Source organism: Arvicola amphibius, chromosome 1 (assembly GCF_903992535.2).
Source record: "Arvicola amphibius chromosome 1, mArvAmp1.2, whole genome shotgun sequence".
Taxonomy (NCBI): domain Eukaryota; kingdom Metazoa; phylum Chordata; class Mammalia; order Rodentia; family Cricetidae; genus Arvicola; species Arvicola amphibius.
Window position 1 is genome coordinate 173,453,129 of NC_052047.1, and position 23,456 is coordinate 173,476,584.

At 41.9% G+C, this 23,456-nt stretch overlaps 1 long non-coding RNA gene across 3 annotated transcripts in view; it reads right to left on the reverse strand.

Annotated features, from left to right (window-relative positions):
- Positions 1-5,217: 5,217 nt before the first annotated feature.
- The window catches only part of LOC119808052, a 30,426-nt gene continuing 12,187 nt past the window's right edge, over positions 5,218-23,456 (reverse strand). Inside the window, exons 2-4 of one of the 3 annotated variants that reach the window (XR_006020746.1) lie at positions 22,128-22,363; positions 8,177-8,268; positions 5,218-6,897 (exon numbers count right to left, since the gene is read on the reverse strand). This is a non-coding gene — a long non-coding RNA (uncharacterized LOC119808052). Of the gene's footprint in view, positions 6,898-8,176; positions 8,269-8,825; positions 12,048-22,127; positions 22,364-23,456 lie in introns of those variants that run through there. The other 2 variants (XR_005284396.1, XR_005284395.2) reach the window with 2 other exon arrangements.

The window sequence follows — 23,456 nt, forward strand, 5'->3', positions numbered from 1 at the left end:
ATTTGAATATTTTTCATGAGTACATTTCATGGAAATGAATATTTTCCATACACGTATCTCTCTCTTTAGTGAGTTGGTAGTCTGTATGATAAAGAGGTAGTTCTTTTTCATACTTAAAACCCAAGATGCTGCTACAGAAATGCTTTTAAAAGTTTACAAATCAGGGTTTCAAACCTTACACTATTTTAATTATACAACATTAAAATCGAGAGCTATAGTTATCTAACAACATAGCAAAAGGTTAAGAAATGATCCACTGGGCATGGGGACACACTCCTTTAATCCCAGTACTTCGGAGGAAGAAGCAGGCAAATCTCTGAGTTCTAGGTCAGCCTGCTCTACAGAGTGAGTTCCCGGACAGCCAGGGCTGTTACACAGAGAAACCCTGACTCAGAAAAAGAAAAAAGAAATAAAGAAGGAAGGAAGGAAGGAAGGAACGAAAAAAAGAAAAAAGAGAAAAAAAGAAGTGGTCTGACTACACTTCTTCTGCTCCTGAGATCCAGTTCCCCAGTCTCACCCCCAGCTCTCTAGCAGGTAATTATTCCACAAATAAAAACAGAAGGAACATCACCTAGTTCATACTTTGAGGCCATAGTTTACCCTGATACCCAAACCACATAAAAACCCAACAAAGAAAGAATTACAGACCAATTTCCTTTATAAAAATAGATGCAAAAAAATACTCAATAAAATACTTACAAACCAAGAACATATCAAAAAGATCATCCACCATGATCAAGTTGGCTTCATCCCAGAGACAGAAGGATGATTCAATAAATGTATGAAAATCAATAAATGTAACCCACCATATAAACAAACTAAAAGAAAAAAGTGATCATCTCATTAGAAACAGAAAAACTTTTGGCAAAATCTGACATATCTTATGGTAATATCCTGGAGAGATTAGGGATACAAGGAACGTGCCTAAACATAATAAAGGCAATTTATGGCAAGCCTATAGCCAACATCAAATTAAATGGAGAGAAACTAAAAAAAAAATCCATTAAAATCAGGACCAAGACAAGGCTGTCCACTCTCTCCATATCTATTCAATACAGTTCTTGAAGTCTTAGCTAGAGTAATGTGACAACTGGAGGACATCAAGGGGACACAAATTGGAAAGGAAGAAGACAGTGTCATTATATGCAGATGATATGATTGTATATATTTAAGGGACCCTAAAATTTCCAATGGGAAGCTCATACAACTGATAAACACTTTCAGCAAAAGTGGCTAGATACAACCATTAATGCATAAAAACCAGTAAGGTTCTTATGTACAAATGACAAGTGGGTTTAGGAAGAAATCAGGGAAACAACACCTTTTACAATAGTCTCAAATAATATTAAATAACTTGGGGTAACTCTAACCAAGAAAGTGAAAGGTTTGTATGATAAAAACTTTAAGTTTTCAAAGACAGAAATAGAAGAAGAAGAAGAAGAAGAAGAAGAAGAAGAAGAAGAAGAAGAAGAAGAAGAAGAAGAAGAAGAAGAAGAAGAAGAAGAAGAAGAAGAAATCAAAAAATGGAAAGATCTTCCTTGCTCATGGGCTGGAGGATTAACATAGTAAAAATGGCCATCCTACCAAAAGCAATCTACAGATCCAATGCAAACCCCATTAAAATCCCAACACAATTCTTTACAGACCTTGAAAGAACAATACTCAACTTCATATGGACTATGAAAAACTTAGGGTAGCTTAAACAATCCTGAACAATAAAAGAACTGTGAGAGGTCTCGCCAATTGAATTGTTGGCCAAAAGGGTCCCCTGGAAATCTCCAAACAACCCAGGCTGCTGTTAAAACAATAGGTTGCTCTCTGCAAACTGACAGCTGGGCTCCGCTGCTGAGAGCAACACCCACACAACTCACTGAACATGGAGAGGTTGAGCTGGTGCCTACATGGAGCCTTCACCCCTATGTCCTAGTCTCTTTAGTGCAGGAAGGTACTCAGCAGGCTGCCAAAAGAAACACAGAAACACCAACCCAGCCACAAAACCTTTGACCTACAATCTGTCCTGCTTGGAAAATATGCCAGGGCAGTGGTGCCACAACACTCGTGGTAGTAGCCAACCAATATCTGATTCTACTGAAGGCCTGCTCCATGAAATAGAGCCCACACCTGACACGATCACAGTAACCAAGAGCCAGGAACTAGATAGCCCAAAGATCTAGAGTAAAACCAAACACTACAGGTCTAAAGAGAAAAAAATCAATAAAATTACTCCTATTAATATTCTGCTATACTTATAGATCAATGCCTCATTCAGTCCTCATCAGAGAAGCTTCCTCCATCAACAGATGGGAACAGATGCAGAGACCCACAGCCAGACATTTGTTGCAGGATGTTTGTTTACACCATGCGAAGATGTGTCCTTGTGATTGGTTTAATAAAGAGCTGAATGGCTGTAGCCATACAGGAGAGAACAGGCAGGACTTCCAGGGAAAGAGAGGAGCTCCGGATGAATCTAGGCATGTGAGGGAAACACCAGCAAGATACAGAGAGAGAGGCAGACATGCATTATGGAAGAGAGGTAATAAGCCACGTGGCAGAATGTAGATGAATAAAATCAGGTTAATTTAAGTTATAAGAGCTAGTTGGGAACACGCACAAGCTAAAGGCCAAGCTTTCAAAATTAATTATAATAAGTCTCTGTGTCAGTATTTGGGGGTTGGTGGTACAAGAACATTCAACTACAGACATTACTCAGAGTCTAAACGTGAGTTTTCTATCAAATCCCTCCCCTCAGAACTCAGCAACACCTGAAGAAGAGGAGACAGAAAAAGAATGTAAGAACCAGAGGAGATGAAGGACACCAGGAGAGCAAGGCCCTCCAAATCAACTAAACAAGGTATCTATGACCTCACAGAGACGGATGCAGCAAACACAGGGACTACGTGGTTCTGGACCTATTTCTTTTCCCTTTTAAACAAGTTAGTACTGTGTCGATTATTTGGAAACTACAAATGCGTTATGGTTTGGCAAGTTTAGAGCCAAGCCTTGAAGTACATGCAGAGAAACATGTGGCATGGGACAATATCGCCCCCTAGAGGTCCTTAGCATGCTTCGGGCAAGACATGACCCTCCCAACAGAGACTGTCCTGCATCGTGAATCAGGCCTATCCTCTGATTTCAAAAAGGCTGACAACACAGTGACAAGACATTTGGTCCCCGTCCACGGTCGTCATCGCTCATGAAGATGATGATCTGGAGCCGCTCTGGGAGGATGAAAATCGGGGAGAGCCATCAGTGCCAAGAAAAAGCACTGTGAGTGAGGCCCAAGCGTGCGCTCAATAGAACGGTGGACAGAGAGCAATGTCACAGAGCCTGACTCCACCCTACTGCACCTTGTCGTACCTAGAAAAGTGGACAGAATAACGTCACCAGGCATTCTTAAGACTGTGTTTCTAGAGAAGATGCGCAGGGCTGGCTGGAGGCCGATCAGTGAGAGGTGACAGAAGAGGAGCAGAACCGCGCCACGAGAAGAGTTAGAGCCCCGCACCCGAGGACTGCCTCTTCAAGCGCTTTCCCCTTCCACACCAACTTGATTCACACCTGTCTTCTTGATTTTTCTTTTCGTATTTCTCTGTCCCATGTTCCATGGCCCCATCACAAGGGCGAGTGGAGCTCCCAAAGCAGTCAGGCTACGGATCATCTCGGGAATATTCTGGGAATGCACCCTGTGAAGGGCCATGGCCTCACCTCTACAGGATTAGTAGAGGGTCCTAAGCTCCATCGCTGCCCAAAGTGAATGTGCAGCTGGGAGAAATGACATTCATGTGACGACTCTGCTCAACAGATGCCATTGATGGCAAATGATGCCAGTCGGCAGAGCTTAGATGTTTAAAGAAAGAGCTTCCACACCAAAGGGGATCGAGGGACACTGCGTAGACGGTGTGAAACTGAGCTGTGCCTCATAGGATGTAACACAAATTCTAATTGGCCTTAACAATAAAAACCTGGAGTCAGGTATTAGGGGATGAGAGCTGAAGAATCAGAAGAGCAGCCACCACTAGAGAGTTCTTAACCTCTACCAATGCTCAGACCGAAGGGGCGATCCAGTCCCTTACAAACCCTCAGACTTCTGCTGCCTCTACGGAACCTCAGACTGCATCTGAGCTCTTGTCTCTTCCCACCTTCTATTCCTCTCTCCGCCCAGCCGTATCTCTCCTGTCCCCACCTCCCTAGTGCTGGGATTAAAGGAGTATGATCCCAAGTGCTGGAATCACCTTTGTGTGAGCTGTTTCCCTTTGAGACAGATTCAACCTTGTGTAGATCATGTCAGTCTTGAACTCACAGAGATCCGTTTGCCCCTGTCTCCCGAGTGCTGGGATTAAAGGTGTGTGCCACTACTGCCTGGCCTCTGTGGCTAACTAGTAGCTTAGCTCTGTACTCTGATCTCCAGGCAAGCTTTATTTGCTAGATTACAAACAAAATATCACTACAACAGGATGGGCGCACATGAACTCAAAGCATTCCAGGTAGGGAAATCAACTGGGCCAAGGAGATAGCCTTTGCTAAGGTAAAGTGAACTTGATAGTCCTGTATGAAAAGACACAAACAGCATTTATAAACTTCTCTTCTGAGATGAATCAAAGTTGAATCAATAGCCCATTTCTGTGCATCAGCTTGCTGGGCACAATGGCTTAGCCATTCCCCAAGCATCACTGAACTGCAGAGATGATACTATTATGGATAATAAATTGGGGAAACTTATGAAATGCAATATCTGTTCTGCATGCCTAAGCACCAAGGCATGCTCATACATCTGTGAGTGCTGCAAGAATGGGCTGAGAATGAGTCTGAAAGATTCGTTTCTTTCCAAAAAATGAGGGTCGTCATGTCTCTCCAGCTTTTACAATAATTATTTTTGGAACATTTTAGATAAGAAACTGAAGGAGACAGGAAGGAGGAAATGATGAAGGAGCTGAAGAACTGACAAGAGTCAATACAGCCAAGAAACATCAAGAAATGGATTTTGGGGGCTGGAGAGATGGCTCAGTGGTTAAGAGCATTGCCTGCTCTTCCAAAAAGGTCCTGAGTTCAATTCCCAGCAACCACATGGTGGCTCACAACCATCTCTAATGGGGTCCGGTGCCCTCTTCTGGCCTGCAGGCATACACACAGACAGAATAGTGTATACATAATAAATAAATAAATAATAATATTTTTAAAAAAATAAAATAAAATAAAAAAGAAATGGATTTTACTGTTGAGTCAACAATGCTTTCAGCTGATTTAACTGAACAAACAAAGCTATAAATACTTTATTGTGTTTGTTTTGCTGTGCTTCTATGTAGACAGAAGATCCATTGTAAAACACAAAGCCTTCCTAGATTTAGGATCTGAGTAACTTCACAGATGTTTGAGAAAATAAAATGTAGATTCTTTCACTGAATGTTTGGCTTTTTATTAGATTTTACATGTGTGTGTGTGTGTGTGAGAGAGAGAGAGAGAGAGAGAGAGAGAGAGAGAGAGAGAGAGAGAGGCTATGAGCAGGCATGCATTGCCAGAGCACACATGTGGAGGTCAGAGGACAATTTGTGGGAGTCAGCTCTCTCTTCCCATCCTGTGTCCTGAGGGATCAAATTCAGGAAGTGAGGTAAAGTGCCTTACCTATCAGGGAGCCATGTCACCGGCCCCAGGAAGTTTATTTTAGATATTTTAGAGCATAAACTGAGACAGTGACTTCTTCAATCACTTTCTCCTGAATTATAACAGACTCCTTACCAGAATCCTGGAGTTCCTACAACGATCACTCTCATACTCCTCCCAACTCTGCTTGTCATGTGTCCCCCCCACTCAGCATTTCCATTCCAGCTCACGGATGTTCAACTTGCCAACTTTATCTGGAATGATCTTCTGATGTTGTACCTATCTTGCCTTATCTGGCCTTTTTATTTTTTCATTAACTTCTATAACCTCAAGCAAGCTATCAATTGTTTAGTTCATTAATTTCTTACTATAAGGGGCAATGCTTTTGCTAATCTGGCTGTTTACTTTTGACTGTCTGAGACTAGGAGGTGAACATGATGAAGGCAATGACTTGGTCTGTCTTGTACAACACCATCTCCTACTCTCTGACTAGGGCATGGCATGCAGAAGAGTCCGTTCATTGAACCACAAAGCCTTGCCAACATATGGCCTTCGGTCTGCAAAAAGCAGTCTCCTAAAGCTGGTCACTTGTGAAATAAACGAATGTGCTGAAATTTTGAGTTGCTGCCGCTAGGGGGCAGCAGAAAGTTAGAGCTATTTGTGTGCCATTAGAATTTGGTCTTGATTTCTCACTTGATCTCTTAGTCTAAATTGTTCTCAGACCTACCATTGAAATCCTCTAATTATAAATTATCTTTCATAAAGTAATTCTTCTTTATTAAAATAGACAATCTGGGTTTAAGTGAAAATTTTAAAGGCAACATTTCTTTAAGGCAATTTAGTAAAAGAGTAAAATTTATTTAAGTTTTACTAAACCATGCTTTAGACACATAAAATTAGCCTATTTTAATACATAATTTCATGAGCTTTGATATTTCCATTGCAACACAAAAGCCTTTCTTGCCTATTTGCAGCCAGTACCCCAGAGCCTGCTACCCTAGGCAACCACTGACTCCCCTCTCTGGTTCTCTGACAGGTTTGTTTCTACTGATCTCTATTGAAGCCTTTCACCCAAGATCTTGCGTGTCTCCCCTCTTTCACTCTGCACGGTGTCTCTGAGATTGACCCATATTGTCCATCAATAATTCCCAGACAATTTTTACCCATTTGTATGCTTTGATGGCAGGTTACACACAGACTTTCTCAGACTTCTTTTGAGGTGAGTTTCAGTACCAGAAGGTGGTACTTCATGCTGTCTAAAAGAGCCAGTATTGTTGGCAGGACCAGTCGACACTATGCTGTCTAAATGAAAAGGAAGGTTTTAACTTTAACATAGTAAAATTACATATAACAAAACAGGTATCAAGCAAGAATTACAGTTATAATATTTATAGCTACTTTATCTTCTATTATAACTAAGGAAAACTATAACTATAGCAATCTATTCTTCAACTCCATAAAAGACCGCAGAAGGATATAATTAAATTGTAAGTAACTTCTAAAACTCTAGAATTGACAGAGACATCTTTCTGCCTGGACAGAACCCAAAGTTCTTCTGTATCATTGGAGCATCCATCTTCAGCCTACAGGCAGACTTTTCCATGAAGCAGGAAATTTGAAGATCTGTTCTGCCTTGTAATGGCAATTTGTCAGTCACTTTTTTCTGTGTCTGTAGAATGTCTGGCAGACTCTTTTGTGAAGCAGGAACCCCAAAGGATCATTTCACCTTTAGTCAAGTTCAGTAGTCATTTCTCTGTGGGTCCTGCATGTCTAGTTCATATAGCATAATATCAAGCAGTCCAGGCAAAAGCAGTTTCTTGCCCAGATGGCTAGTAAACTCTGTAAGGAGCTTCTTCAATGCCTGTCTTCCTCTTGAAGTAATTTGTGCTGCCAGGAGTTCCTACTCTGACCTCTCTCAGTGATGGATCATGGCCTGAGAGCTGTTAGCTAAAATAAACCCTTTCCTCCCCAAGTTGCTTTTATTCATGTATTTTATTATAGTAACTGAAACCCTAAGACAGCCTTTTAAGGTAGAAAGGGTTAATTTTGGTTAACAGGCCTACAGGGATGCAGTTCATCATGGTACAGCAAGCAGGGAAGGCATGGTCGTATGGGCAGGACATGGGCTGGCCACATACAGGCTGCAGAAAATAAATAGGGAGGTTTGACTACAAAACCTTAAGTCTTCCCCAGTTAACCACTTCTTTAGGAAAGACTCCACCTTATAAAGGCTCCACAACCTTCCAAACAGCACATCAGCTGGGGACCAAGTGTTCCAACATGCAACATTGTGGAACTTACATTTAAACCAGAACTCTCGCTGAACCCTGCTCCTGAGGATTACAGTTGATGCATTCCCCAGCTGAGGTAGGTTTCCTTGCAGGATCCTTTTACTATGTACCGCTTCTCTGGTGTGTAATTCTTAACTTCTTTTCCCTACTCTAATTGCTCACTTACATACGGAGCTTGAGTGGGGAATGAACTCAATGTTCCTTAGCAACAGAGCATCAGCATCACACTTAAATCCGTTTAAGCATACCAGCATATCGAACACACCGTGGATGCAAAACACAGTTCTCACCTTGAAGGGATTAAGAATTTATTCTGGAGCCAAATGGGAGCAACCACGCCTGGGAAAACAGAATCTGGCTTCTCTAAATACCTTCTTCCAACCTGGTAACACAGGAATGATTTTCTGTTGTTGTTGTTTAAAAGTTTTCTCCCCCTCACCCAACTCCCCCACCTATTCCTCAGAAAGGATAAGGTTTCCCAGGGGGAGTCAACAAAGTCCGGCATTTCAAGTTGAAGCAGGACCACACCTCTCCCCCCTGCATTGAGACTGAGCAAGGTATCCCTCCTAGGGAATGGGCTCTAAATAGCCAGTTCTGCATGAAATTCTTTACAGTAACAGAATAAAGAAAGTTATACATCAAGGTATTCTTTTATAGGATGTAGATACTACCCGATGGCATTATTAGCCTTTGGATTGGTAGAAGAGAGGGATCTCTGCTGCCTGAGGCACATCAAGCCTGCCCCATGCGCTGACTCCATTTAAATCATACAGCTATCCTTGGCAGTCCTGGCATCTCCACATCCTGGGAGCTCCCCTGCAATTGAGGAACTTCACCTTCTATGCAGTGAAATGAGCTCGGAACCTCATTCCAGGAACCCAACCCTGCCCCACATATCCTGGCCTCAGCCAGCTTCTGGAAGCTTGGCAAAAGCCTCACCCTTGTACTCCTCATGTCCATAAAATCAGAATCCTATGGATGATGCTGCCAAGTTCTGCTGCCAGCTCAAGATGTAGCCTGGTCCCTTTGACCACACTCGTACTGGCCCCTGTATGACTCCCAGGGAAACACTTCTGTAGGCAGCCTACAGAGAGCATAACGAAAATGTTGGCTCAAGCCGAGGAAGCAGCATTGTCGGTTTTGCAGATGTGGGGACTCTCGGCTAGGTTGAAATGCTTCAAAGGCCGCCTTACAATGGAGTGATGGTTTCCCTCCTGAGTCTAGTGAACATCCTTCAGCTCTTTGTCCTGGATTCCCTGCCTGGTGATTATCTTCTTTCAAGAAGATAGGGTGCTGTAAATAATAAATCTGTACTGAAGTATTTCTTTTTAAAAAGTTTACACGCTATCTAGCAAACCCGAAATCTACAGAAAGAGTAGTGGCATTAAAATTGATTGATAAGGAAACAGAGCCATGCTGGCCATAAAAACATCATTTTCTGCCTCTGTCTTCTGAGTGCTAGGGTCACAGGTTTGGACCAGCATGCCAGGCTACGATGTTTCTTTTCATAAAGATTTGTTTTCATATCAATTTTCTTTTCTTCTCTCTCCTGCTCTCCTCCCCGCTGCCCCCATCTCTTTCCGATGTTCTTCTCTTTCTTCCCCTACTGTCTTATTTTCTTCATCTGATTTCTCACAATGGAGGCAATTACTTGTGGGATTATTTCCTGTGTACATCCTGTTTAGACCACATGAATGCAGAGACTATCTGTAATTCTAAAACAAGCCATGATGTCTTAGGAACAGAAGACTCCAAGGGCAAAAAAGACATGTGTATGTTAAAGATTCTACAAGACTGAGTGACTGGTTACATCTTAGTTGTTTTAAGGAGTCAGGCATGGTGGCACACACATTTAATCCCAGCATTTTGGAGGTGGATCTCTGTGAGTTCAAGACTAGCCTAGTCTATGTAGGAAGTTTGAGACCAACCAGGGCTACATAGTGAGACTTTGTCTCCAAAACCAAACCAAACAACAACAACAACAACAACAAAACAAAACAAAAATCCTTGAATTTCGGTGGTGTCCTCTTCCATCTCAAAAACACGAAGATGTAAATTGTCTGTGTTCCCGCTAAGAAAGCAGACCAGTTTAGTGCAATTGTGTTATATGTGTTTTCAATAATTGTTCATGTCATATAACTGATTATGTATCATTTTGTATGTTGTTCCTAGACCATGGACATTCTCATCTGGTGAAAAATAAACTATCTTGTATTCTCTTTTAAGTGAGAGCTGTTTTATTCTGATAGTTTGCAGTAAGCAAATCTGTATTTCTGTAAAGCACTTCTCAAATTAAGGCAATTTCCTAAATGTACTGCTTTATTTCTATTTACTTAAAAAATGCCTAAGGTTCCATGATTTGACGAGCCCATATCATGTCTACTCAATAGTACACATATATACTATTCCAGGTGCCCAGGCTTAGACAGCACCCACAGATCTCTACCCTAAGCCCTGTGATGAGTTCCAGTGTGGGCTTTTCCTCACATAGCTTCCTATTGACATCATCGACTTCCTTAGCCAAGAATGGTGGTCATCATACCTTTCCCAGAAAAACCACCCGCAGCCAAATCTCCCATTTCATAGAGAACATTCTTCTCATTGAAATAGAGGGTGACAGTCAGGCAAAGTTGCTCACTGGCTTATAGTTCTTCTGACTGCCAGAGCATAGTCTTTCTTTCTAGCCTTCCTTTTAGAGTCTGCTTTAATAAATGATCCCTTCAGGTATAAACATAAACCTCTCCTGGTTAGAAAACTTAGTGTCCTGTTCTCTCTGGATTTAAGCTCTCAGTGGCCTTGCACTGTAGACAGCTCTGTGGCTCAACGCTAATAAATGACTCCATGAAGCTCTACTACCTGTGCTGTGTACTTAATGACCCCCCCCCCCTTCCAGGTCTCTTTGCCTACAGATCCCTGCAAGCGATTCCAAGTCCCAAGACTCTAAGACCTCCTGTGCTTCCTTTTCTCTAATCCTTTCTTTTTGATCTTGTTAATGTCACAGCCTTAAGAACACCCACCCCAGCCTACACTATATGTAGCCTCTACAAATAGAGCACCTATAGAAGCATACGTCATTTTGTTTGTCACTTTAGGTTGGTGAAATTAGTATGTATGTGGATACAGGCTGAGCAGCCCCAGTGCAAAGATCAAATATCTGAAAAGATCCAGAATACAAGACTTTCTAAACGTTGATGTGGTGCCACAGGTGGAAAATCCCACGACTGACCTCATGTGACGGGCTTAACCATAGTGCAAGAAAACCTGAATGCTGTCTAAATTCACAGTCAGACTATGGGCACGAGGCAGCTAAAAACACCAGATTCGTTGTTGTCAGGGCTCTCATCCCCACAGTACTCATTCGCTGCATGTAAACACTCCAAGATCTGAAAAATTTCAAAATCTAGAACACTTCTGGTTCAAGCATCCTTGCTAACGACTACTCATCCCACGTTTAGTGTGTCTGCCTCTCATTTGTCTGTCTGTCTGTCTCATTTGTCTGCCCGACCTGGCTTTGTTTGTACCTTTATTCTGCGTTCAGAGCTGTTTCCCCAAGGTCTTTTCAGACAAAAGCTATTCACACAAGCCTTCTGCTGAGTGCAGCCTGAGCGATCTCTCTGCAGGTGAATGCTGTAGAGGGCTTCACTTCCCTCTCCTGGACAAAGAACTTCTCTTGTTCTGACCGACACTTTCTGTCTCCAATGCTTGTCATATTGGAGGTAAACCATTCCATTACTGTCCAGCCTTATGTTCTGTTTGACATATCTGCCATGTTCTTGCCATTATATCCTAAAACGATTCACATTCCTTTGCATTACTGAACTTTACCCTGAGAGTCATCCTCTTAGCCTTGAACTTCCACAATGTCTCTAAGTTCTTCTGGGACATCTTACACCTCAAGTTCACATTCCTTTTTCTCAATTATCATTACCCAATTTTTAGGGTGACAGGATATCTTTTTACATTGTATTTATATTTTTCTTTCAAGAATGAACACTGCCAGGTCCCTAGAAATGCTTGCTATGTTGCCAGTAAGGCACATGATAAGATTAGACACCACATGTCTGTGGATTTTTCTGTTCTTGATAACGCTGGTCCAGCTTTAAAACACCCTGCTTATGCAATCCTCACCAAAACTCCACTGCCATTCTATGTATGTTTATCGGTCACAAGAACATCTTCTTTTAAGAAATATGTTTTCATTTCATTAGCCCACTTACTGGGTTGCTTGATTCTGGGGTATTTAGTGGAGTTTCTGCTGTGTTTTACATATTTTAAATATTAATCCCTTTCGGAAGTATAGCTATATGGATTTCCTCCCACCATGAAGGTTGTCTGTTCACTCTGCTGAGAGTTTCTTTCACTGTGCAGAAGCCTTTTAATTCTATGTAATCTCATTGTGAATTGCTGTGGCTGTTTCTAGCACTATTGGGGTTGTATTCAGAAAGTGGTATCTATTCTTATGTCCTGAACGGTTTCCCTATATCTTTCTTTAGCAGTTTCAATATTTCCAGTTTTAAATTAAGGTTTTTATTTTTTTTTTAAAAAAAAAAGATGTATTTATTTATTATTTATACAGTGTTCAGTGTTCTGCCCGTGTGTATACCTACAGGCCAGAAGAGGGCACCAGATCTCATTACAGACGACGGAGAGCCATGAGCCACCATGCTGTTGCTGAAAATTGAACTTAGGACCTTTGGAAGAACAGCCAGTGCTCTTAACCTTTGAGCCATCTCTCCAGCCCTAAATTAAGGCCTTTAATCCAGTTTAAAATGACTTTTATGAAAAAAAAATGACTTTTATGCAGAATGAGAATATGGACCTAATTTCATTCTTCTGAAGGCAGAAGAAATCCAATTTTGCCAGTATTCTTTGTTGAAAATACTAACTTTTTTCCAGTGCATGTTTTTGACACTTTTGTCAAAAATTAGGCATTCATACTCCCCTTCACAATAGCCTCAAAGAAAATAAAATACCCAGGGGAAAACCCAAGTAAGGAAATGAAGGCCCTCTACAATAAAAACTTTAAACACTTAATGACAGAGACAGACATTAGAAAACTAAAAGACAACCGATGCTCATGCATCCACAGATTTAATATTTAACATTGTGAAAATGACCGTTTTACCAAAAGCTATTTACACGTTCAATACCATCCCAATCAAAATCCTCATCTCATTCTCCACAGAAACCGGACAAAGTACCCTAAAACTCATATGAAACCACAAGAGATCCCAGCTAACCAAACAATCCAGTGCTAAAACAGTGCTGGTGGGATTACCATTCTAGACCTGAAGATACATTACAGAACCACAGTAATAAAAACAACACGGTACGGCACAAAAAAACCCAACAGTAGACCAAAGGAACAAAACTGAAAACGCAAACATCAGTAACTTGAGCCACTGACAAAGCTGCCAAAGACATAAACTGGAAAAACAAAGCATTTTCAACATATGTCGTTGAGAAGACTGGATGTCCAGGTACAGAAAAATGGCATTAGACCCACACCTACCACACAAAGACCAGCTCCAAATTAAAGACTTAAATGGAAAGCCTGAAACCGCTAGAAGAAAACATGAGCAGAGCCCTCCATGAGGAGGATTAGGAAAGCACGTTCTAAACAGGGCTCGATTTTCTCTAGAATTAAGACCAACAGTTGACAAGCAGGACCTCATAAACTAGAAAGTTTCTGCACAGCTAAAGAAACAATCAAGCAGATGAAGAGGAGCCTGCAGAATGGGAGCGAATCGTTGTCAGCTGTACATCTGACAGTAATGGACGAATATCCAGAATGTTTTAAAGAATTCAAAACAAATAATCAAAACAACAGCAACAACAAAACCTCAAACAACTCATTCAAAAAATGGGCCTGGGAACTGAACAGAAAGTTCTCAGAAGAAAAAAAAAATAATAGTTAAGAAGTATCTAAAAATGTTCAACACCACTAGTAATTAGAGAAATACAACACAAAACAGCTTTGAAATTCCATCTTACCTCAGTCAGAATGGCAAAGATCAACAAAATAACAGACAAGAAATGTGAGAGGAAGTGTGGGGAAAGGGAACCCTCATTTGCTGCAAGGTTCAGAGAATGAGGTGACCCAGACCCGGAAACACAAATGTCACACGTTCTCTCTTAATTGAGGTTCCTAGCTCAAAATTTTCAGGTATGTTTGTTTCCTGGAGTAACTACAGAAACCAAGAAAGCAAAAGGGACCATTGTGAGGATGGAGGAGAAATAGAGAGGGGAACGGTAGGATACAAGTGTTCTGATGAGGGAAATAGGAAATGTGGGGACTCTACTTCGGGAGCAGGAGAGAGCTAAGTGCAGAAGTAGAGAGTAGGGAAAGAGAACAGTGAAGATATCTGAAAAAGTCACAGAAATCATCTACCTAAGAAAATCTATAATACATGTAAGTCTGTGTATAAATATACATATATAGTCTAAATGAAATCTTCTCATCTGGCTGACAATGCTCCCTCCAAGACCTGACTAACAAAAAACCAACACTGTGCATGAGAAGCCCTTTTATGAGGTCAGGGTTGTGCAAGAGCCTGAAACATTACAGCTTATTGCTATTGTCCTTGGCTGCTCCCCAGAGGTAGAAGGTCAGTACTCATTGCAGAAGACACCATGCATTTTTAGACACAAGGCACAGAGGTTTCTGAGCTGCAACTGACCAGAAAGTCTCCTCCCTGAGAACTAACTTTCGTGGTACCCAAAGGAGCCATGCAAGCTTCCAACAAACAGTCCTACCCAGTTACCATGCCAAATGAGGGAAGCAACCAGCAATCCTACCCAGCTATGACACCTTTGAAGCACAAAAATGATCAGTATGGCCTGATAACCCTAAGGGTGCAGCAAAGGCACACATAGCTCCGTGGTAACCAACAGCTCTCTGAGCACAAGACCCACTCAGCAGGAGGGAAATCATGCCAGTACTGGAAACCTAGTATTTACTCAGGGCCAATGAGGTCAGGATTCTTGGAGATCTACAGCTTACGCTTAACTAAACCAGAATAATCCATAACTATGTTCTAAATATTTGTCCTTATACCCGCAGATGAGTGTAGCCCTCATCCTCATCAAGGAAACTCCTCTTTGTAACAGATGGAGACCATTACAGAAAACCACAACCAATCAAAACAGAGTGGAGCTGGGTCCCAAGAGCTAAGCTTACAATATGACTCCCACACCTAAGGTTCAGGGAATATTGTGGAAGAGGGAGCAGAATGATTGTAAGAGCCATAGGATCAGGGAATTTGCTGAGAGATTGTCTTCTAGGAATGTCAGAAGCTACACCCTTAAAAATCTCACCATCATGACTTCCTCAATACAAGCCAAACAAGAACAAAAACAGCAGACATGATAAAGTGAATGGGGAATACCCAGGAGACCTCATCCCTACATAAAGAACGACAGGTAACTAAGGGATGCTGAGAGCAGGATAAACAAGCTTACATAGGGAAGAGCACACCGGTTTGTTTCCCAAAATACCAAATGGTCAGCTTTGAAAATATACACACAACTAACATTATACAGACAGAACAGATTGTATTTATATATTTCAGAATACATATGTATATACATATATGTATATAACAGCAATCAATAGAATGAGGCCGTTAACTAAAAGAGAGAAAGGTGGAGCATTTGGAGGGAAGAAAAGAAAAGATAAAATTATAGTATCAAAGAAACAAAATATTACTTTTTAAAAGGTAGGTGTCCATAGCTGTGTGGGCTTACCTCTGGGCAAGAGGAATAAAGCTATATCATTTGCTGGTAAATGGATACAACTGGTAATAATCATATTACATGAATTAAATTGGTATCAGAAGGACAAATATCACATGGCTTGAAAGCAACGGTGAAAGTGCATAGGAGAAAGGAACCAAATGACGGGTGAGCCGGTTGTGGTGGTGCACGCCGGTAGGATTTGCTGAAGGAGGCAGAGGCAGGAGGATCACGAGTTCGAGGCCAGCCTGGGCCAAATGATGGGGTGAAGCAGGCGTATGTCAGGGAACAAACTCAAAGCATGTGGCATACTAGCATGCGTATTCCCTTCTGTAAACAGTGCCATGTATAATGAATCAATAAAGAAAACAGGGTCATGAACATAACTTATTTTGGAAGAAACTATCATGTAATTAAGGTTTTCCATATTACCCTGACTCTAGGCTGGGAATCGGGTCAGGGCATCATTCCACTCTCAGAGAAGCTTCTTCTTGCAGCAGATGGCAGTTAACACAGAGACCCAAGTGGACAATGTCCAGAGAGTGAGACACTTTAGAGCACACGGCCCTAAATGAGATGGGTTTTTGTTTGTTTGTTTGTTTTATCAAACCCTCTCCTCAAGGCTCAAAGATCCATATGGAAGAGAAGGCAGAAAGACTGTAAGAGCCAGAAGTGGGTGACACCAAGGAACCAGCCTCTTCTAGACACAACGTGTCAGATACACACACATGAACTCACACTGAAAATACACACAGGACCGTCATAGATTTAAACTAGACAAAAATTCCAGCACTGAGAAGGGGAAGTCGATAAAAGTCCAACACCTAGCCAAGAAGCTGTTTGCAATTGATACCTGCTGGGGGAAGGAAAACCAGTTTTCTCAAATGGAGTGTCAGTACGTGTATGCATAGCAACTGCCCTCCAGAGCAGGCCTGTGCCCAAGAGCTGATGATCAATGCAAATGGACTCCATGGCTTTTTCTGTGGCTTTTTCTTTTTTTCTTTTCTTTCCCTCCCTCCCTCCCTCCCTCCCTCCCTCCCTCCCTCCCTCCCTCCCTCCCTCCCTCCCTCCCTCTCTTCTTCCTTCCTTCCTTCTTTCTGTCTGTCGCTACAGGCGGCTGTGAGCTGCTTGAAATAGGTGCTGGAATTCGAACTCAGGTCCTCCAAAAGAGCAGCAAATACTCTCAAGCACTGGGCCATCTCTCCAGCCCCTCTTAACATGCTTGCTCTGCAAGGTCCATCTTCTCCTATAGTCACATAAACCTGTTCTTACCCCCAGAAGAAAGCTATTCAGATTACACCCCAGCCTCCCTATCTAGGCAGAGTAGATTTGGGTTTTGCTAAGATTTAACAAATTCAAAGTATAAGATGTTTTCATAACTCAATCGTTTAATCTTCGTAAGGTAAAGGTTTTATCCTCTGAGACATTTCTCTTTATTCTAATTCTAATACACTTCCCCCACTGACCTAGGGATACAATGCAGGGGTACAGTGTTTTCTTGGCATGTGTGAGGTCTTGGGTTAATTCCCAGTACCAGGTAGAGGGGTGGGGGTGGATATTACCCTGACTTGCCTGACTTTAGAAATAGCTTGACTGGGGTGACATGGGAATGAAGGACAGACACATATATAGAAAAGCTGGGACCGGGCGGGCAGTGTGCTCTGAAGAGGCACTCCAGCAATCTCAAAATTCGTACTTCTGATCCAGGAGGTGGGTTACAGCACATGGCTGATCCAGGAGGTGGGTTTTCATGTACACAGTTGAATGGGGAGGATGTGGGTTCCCTTATCTCAGTAGGAGGTTTCTGTGGGGGAACAGTTTCAGGCTGTGGTCCTCACATGCTGTGGTTGGTAGTTTCTGCATACACTGGTTTTGCTGAATGTTAATCCACCACGACATCCCTAGACTTTGCCATTCCCCAATCTGAGGCATTGGGGTCCTTAACATGACCGTGGGCATGTCAACAACACACATCCACTCAGGACTTCATTCACCACAAAACCAACATTTTCCTTTGCCTTTATGTTTTTCTCGTTTCTTGTTGTGGTTGTTTTGAGATAGGGCCTTGCTGTGTACCCCAGGCTGGCACTGAACTGGGCGATTTCTCTGCTTCAGTCTTAAGTACTGTACTTACAGGCATGAAGCACCAAGCCATCTCACCCACTTTTATGCTATGCATTTTACTAACATTTCTTTATGGGAGAAGAATTATGAAACTAAGTTGGGCAGAATAAGGCACTGGCAGGTATGTTAGACCATTAGGATAAAGGATGGAGGTAATTTTAGAGTTCTGATTAGATGAGAGGGACTCACCCACACGACAAGACTAAGCATTAAGGTGTTCTAAATCACTATATGTTCAGATTTAATTTTAGAAAAGTTATGATCATGGATTACTCATCAGCCAAATAAAATGATAAATACCTTCCTCTCAAGTCAACCATATTACTTCATTTTCCATGAAATGAATTTTAATGTGATTCAGAGCAGTTTTATTCTCAGAGGCATTAGCAATACCTCTTGCTTCTAGAGACAAAAACCCCACCAGAACTCTCATCTTTATAATAAACTCCAAACCATCAGTAAAAATTAATCAGTAAGGCTGGGTCCATATCTCAGGGGCAGAGTGCTTTGTCTAACATGTAAAAGGCGCTGAGTTCAATGCAAAAACAAGAAAGTAAAACATCAGCAAAAATCTAGAAAAGGAAAACAAAAAAGTATATTTTAATCTATTTCATGATCACCAAAAAGAGAAAATAATATATCTATACAGATAAGACTGAACTGAATATTTTTTTTTATTTTTTGAACTGGGTATTTTAAGTACATGTTGTTAAAATAATAAAAAATCTTTGCACCTAGAAGGTTTGAAAAGATACATTGACTGATAAAGTTTTTCTTTAAAGAGGTATTTTCTTGCCGGGCGGTGGTGGCGCACGCCTTTAATCCCAGCACTCGGGAGGCAGAGGCAGGCGGATCTCTGTGAGTTCGAGGCCAGCCTGGACTACAAGAGCTAGGTCCAGGACAGGCTAAAAAAAAAGCTGCAGAGAAACCCTGTCTCGAAAAACCAAAAAAAAAAAAAAAAGAGGTATTTTCTTCTAAGTGAGAAGTGGATGCCTGGAACCAATCAAGGGTCTTGTAATGCTAGACAAGTGTATCACTAAGCTACACACTCATCCAGGAAAATTTGGAATAAAAATATGCAGTTGTTCCTATCTGAACCTTAGCTCAATGGGTTTTTACTGAATTCCATTACTAGCTACTGAAAAAAGCAACCCCTGAGGCAGGTTCTGTTAGGCACAGGACACAGAGGTTAACAACATGGAGGAGGCCTCCTCCTGTGTTTATAGTCAAGGGTTGAGATACAATAGATACTCAACTAGCAACTTGTTCATTTATTTATTGACAAAGATTCATTGGGGTTCTGTCATGTGCCAGACATTGTTCTGGGCATTTTGAATATAGTAACACCTGAAAGTAGTAAGAATGTTCTAGCCTCGGGTTGATTAATGTCTCATTGTGATAAATGCTACAGAGGGAACATGCAAGTTGCCAGAGGAATCTATCCAACGCACACCCTCCAGAGTCTAAAAACTTGCTCAAACACGTTTAGAACAGGGCCGGGAAACTGATCCGTGCGTTTGTGTCCTTCGGAGTAAGTTCAGGCTGTGCTAGATTATAAAGCCTGAAATTGATTATGGGGGAATGGAATTTGGGGGTGCCCACTCGGAATTTTGTACTCATGTATACTGTGCAGCCAACAAACTGACAAGGTACAGGTGGCCACTTACGGGTGCCTCCTTCCGGAGTGGGCTCCGCGGGGGAATACGCCAGTGCTGCACGTGTGTGCGTTGTGGGTTGATGTGGAGATACTTTTGCACTGCCAGAACACCCGAAAAGAGCTCACTGCACGGACCTTATCATCTCCTAGTACTCATCCGCAGGTTGCATTTTAGAGTAGAGGGTGCATTCTTGGTCTGTTTTAGGAAAGACTGCCCACGCACCTTGTTTGTTCTGACTTTCTTGTTTGTCAGATAAGAAAACACTTTTATATTTGTGTAAGTGGGATGTGTGCCTCACAGTCTATCCTGTCAGACATACTAACAAAATTCAGTGGTTGTATAGCTTAGCATTGTATAACTTTTTTTTACATTGAACTCATTGCCTTTTGCATGTTAGGCAAGCCTTTACCTCTGAGACATATCCTTATCCTTACCAATCAATAGGTTTAACAAATGGCACATTGTGTAGTATGGACATACTAACTTAAGGTAATAAGCAAAATTTAAATAACTTTAAATTTTTTTCCCAATTTGAGCCAGTATTCTCTGGCATATTCTATTGGGACTATAGAAGAGAGAAAACACCAACCATGGCCCATCAGGGAGCAGGAATGAGGCAAGATAGAAAGAAAGGAGGAATTAGGCTGTGAGAAGCAAAGGAAACCTTTTCTTGCCCCTGGAATCTTGTTTGTGTTTCCTGCTGAATGCGGGAAGCTTGAACACTACTGATAAACCAGGACTGCCTGGAGACACGGGGTTCATTTTCCTGTAGACACCTCAAACAAGGGCATTAGAAAATAAACTATGCTTATATTTCAGTTTTGCTGTTCATCACTGAAGGACATCAGGACAGGAACTCAGACAGGGCAGGACCCTGCAGGCAGGAGCTGATGGAGGGGAGCTGCTTACTGTCTTGCCTCCTATGGCTTGCTCAGCCCACCTTATAGAACCCAGGATCATCAACCCAGGGTGGCACTATCCACCATGGGCTGGGCCCTCCCCCATTAATCACTGAATGAGAAAACAACACAGCTGGATCTCAAGGAGGCATTTCCTCAGCTGAGGCTCCTTCCTCTGATGATTCTAGTTTGGGTCAAAAGCATATGATATAGTGAGATAGGATCTATGTTTTTTTTTTTTTTTTTTCTTTTCTGAGGCCTGGAGTGCCCTGACTCTTTTTAATAGGATGCAGCTCACAAAAAATGTGCCATAGTTTTAAAAAGTACCATTTAATGGATGGGGCATTTGAGGATGCTTTAATGGATGGGGCATTTGAGGATGCTTACAACTGGAGAAAGAAACTAACTCCTTACCATAGTGATAAATATAAATACCATGAAAGAACCAGTTTTCACACCCTGATTGTTCTGCAAATTTTCTCTCTGGCTCTTAGAGGAGGTGACCCTTCAGAAAACCAACCAGACAAGCTTTCCGGTGGTGATGGGTACTGCCTTCGTATAAGCAAGGTGCTGTTCTGAATCCTTGAAATCCTTGAAATGTCCCACTGTACTTATGAGGCATCTGTGCTGAGAGTATCCTAGTCTGAGGGGAGCCTGGGGGGACACAATGAGATTGCCTGAAACAGGAATATGTTGGCTGAACTGAACTAGTCCAGGGGATTCACACGGAAAGAGTTCTCAGCCTACTTGCTGCTTTAGGCTAGGGCGAGGCAGATCAGTCTCACGAACCCTGTCTCACCTGACTGGATTGAGAGAAGAACAGAGCACACTCCCTTGGCACGCCTCATTTGGGCGTTTTCATGCTTAAAACCCATTTGCCTTTAGCATCAGAGAGGAAGATACCTCAACACTATTTCGCATTGATAGCTCTAACAATGAAGGGACTTGTGTCCATTTAGAAGGACACAGCACTTGGAAAAGGAGCTCTCGGGTACGCGGGTGGTGGCTCGTGATGCTAAACAATGTCAGACACAGGAGAACGTGGTGACGGAAAAGAGCTGGGGAGCACGCAAGTTTATGGAGGTGGACAGCACAGAGCAATCCAAGAAATGCAATACATAATTTCAAATTTCAAAATGAAGTAGAAAAGTTGAAGTAAAAGCAAGAATGGCGAAGGAAATATCTTAAGACATAGTAGCCACAATACAAGGAAAGAAAAATAGTGAAGGAAAAGTTACCAGGCATGAAGGGTAGAGGAATAGAAGGACTTAGAGCATAGAATTTCACAGGAATAGTTGACATCCAAGGCTGTCTTCTCTCTCTCTCTCTCTCTCTCTCTCTCTCTCTCTCTCTCTCTGACAAGATCTCAAATCTGTAATCCTCCTAATCCAACTTCCCACTGTTCTCTCTCTGTCTCTGTCTCTCTCTATCTCTGTCTCTCTCTGTCTCTGTCTTCCTCCCTCTCATCCCCTCCCGCTGCCCCTATCTGGATTTCTATAGAAATCTTTGATTATAAAAGATGACAAAAATAAAATTTTCCTGAACATAAATAGACTTGAAGTTTTCAAAAGCAAGTATTCCCATGAGCTAGGAAACTAAGATTTCTGAATTTCAAAAATAAGAAACTTAAGCTTTTTGATGAAAAGCTCAGTCCCTACCAACCTAGCTCAAAGTCCCTGTGAGCGGTGTGGACTGTCTTCTAGTGCTTCACCATCGGCTCTGCTGGACCGGCTTCAAATGAAAAACTGTGGGCTGGGGTGATGGCTCAGGGGTTGAAGTGCTTGCTGACAAGTAAAAAAGGAGCTCCCATTCCCCAGAACACCTACCTGTGGATGCCAGAGGGCCTGGGAGCCTGCCTGGGAGTTCAGAGCTACAGAGGAGAGGGAGAATTCCCCCAGGGCGAACTCTCTAGCTGAATCAGTGTGATCTAGATTCAACTCAGCCATCCTGCCTCCGTCATAATCTTCCGACAGAAGCACACACGTGCACGTGTGCCTGCTCACACAAGTGCATTCACATGTCTTTGAACACACATACACACATGTCTGCTCACCCCAGGAACCTACACATGAAGGAAAGAGAAAGAAAAAAATAATAAAATATAAGAATTAGCAGGAGGGAAAACACAGAAAAATGTAAGGAAAAATTTAAGTTTATGCAGAGGACAGAAGGATAACTTATAATTACCATGAGTAGGGAATTTGTGACCACAGTTAAAAACCCATCGTGTTACCATAAGCCTTCAGCATGCCGCACTGAAAGCTACAGGATAACACAATTCTGCTTATAGCCTGGTGTGGTGCTGCCCATCTGTAACTGCAGAAAACCATGAGATTTTTGTCTGAGGCTGAGTCAAAGGGTGAAAAGCTACACACCAAGTAAATAGAAGTAGGAAATAGACAAGAGAAGCCACTGTTTTACTTGACAAAGTAGACTTCAAGCAAAAGAAAGCAGAAATAATAAAGAAAGCCAGTACACTTACTTAATAAAGTGAATCTATCACTAATATATAACAATGACAAATGCATATAAATCACACTTAATCACAAGAAAAATACCACTGGATACAAAGAGACAGATAAGTCTAGATAAAATAAGAGTGAATGACTTAAATAACCGATTCATCAAAAGATCAATTTTCCAGATAGAAACTGAACAAAAAACTTGAGACTTAAACTGCATGATAAATCAAATGGGTTTAACAGATGTCAATAGAATATTCCACCCAAAGGCTTTAGAATAAACATTCTACTTAGCAACCCAAGGAACTATGTCCAAAAGAGACTGCTTTCTGGGCCGTAGTGAAAGTCTATTTTTGCTGTTTGAGATAGGATCTCAGGTGCCTCAGGCTGACCTTGCAGTCTTTTTTTTTTTTTTTTTTTTTTTTTTTTTGGTTTTTTCGAGACAGGGTTTCCCTGTAGTTTCTAGAGCCTGTCCTGGAACTAGCTCTTGTAGACCAGGCTGGCCTCGAACTCAGAGATCTGCCTGCCTCTGCCTCCCGAGTGCTGGGATTAAAGGCGTGCGCCACCACCGCCCGGCTCTGACCTTGCAGTCTTAATCCTTTCATGGAGCCTCCCTAGTGCTAGGTTGTACGTCGCTGTGCTTAGCTTGTTTGAGAGTTCTGAACTAAGCTTTTGAAAATTTCCTCATGGGGG